Here is a 301-nt window from a genome sequence, read left to right as displayed (position 1 = left end):
GTTGTTTCTTGTAAAATAGTGGGCAGCTAATAATTAGTTTTTCACCCTCTTACACCAGAGAACGAGGAAAGCATTTCACAGAAGTTACAAATTGTGCATATTTTATTTTAGCGAGTGTGTGCGTTTCCTTTCTTTAAGGAAAATGATAGTAAGCGCACAGATTTACAAGAGGTTTACGGAGAGTATTAACATTCATAGAGTCTTATTTCTTGTGAAATAATGGGCTTTTAATTGATAAACTGATGTATAATATTACGCGACTTCCTAAACGATGATGAGGATTTTATTTGATTGTATGCTG

Source organism: Penaeus monodon, chromosome 33, assembly GCF_015228065.2.
Source record: "Penaeus monodon isolate SGIC_2016 chromosome 33, NSTDA_Pmon_1, whole genome shotgun sequence".
NCBI classification, from domain to species: Eukaryota; Metazoa; Arthropoda; class Malacostraca; order Decapoda; family Penaeidae; genus Penaeus; species Penaeus monodon.
The sequence above is the reverse complement of the archived record's forward strand: the minus strand, read 5'-3'. Positions refer to the sequence as shown.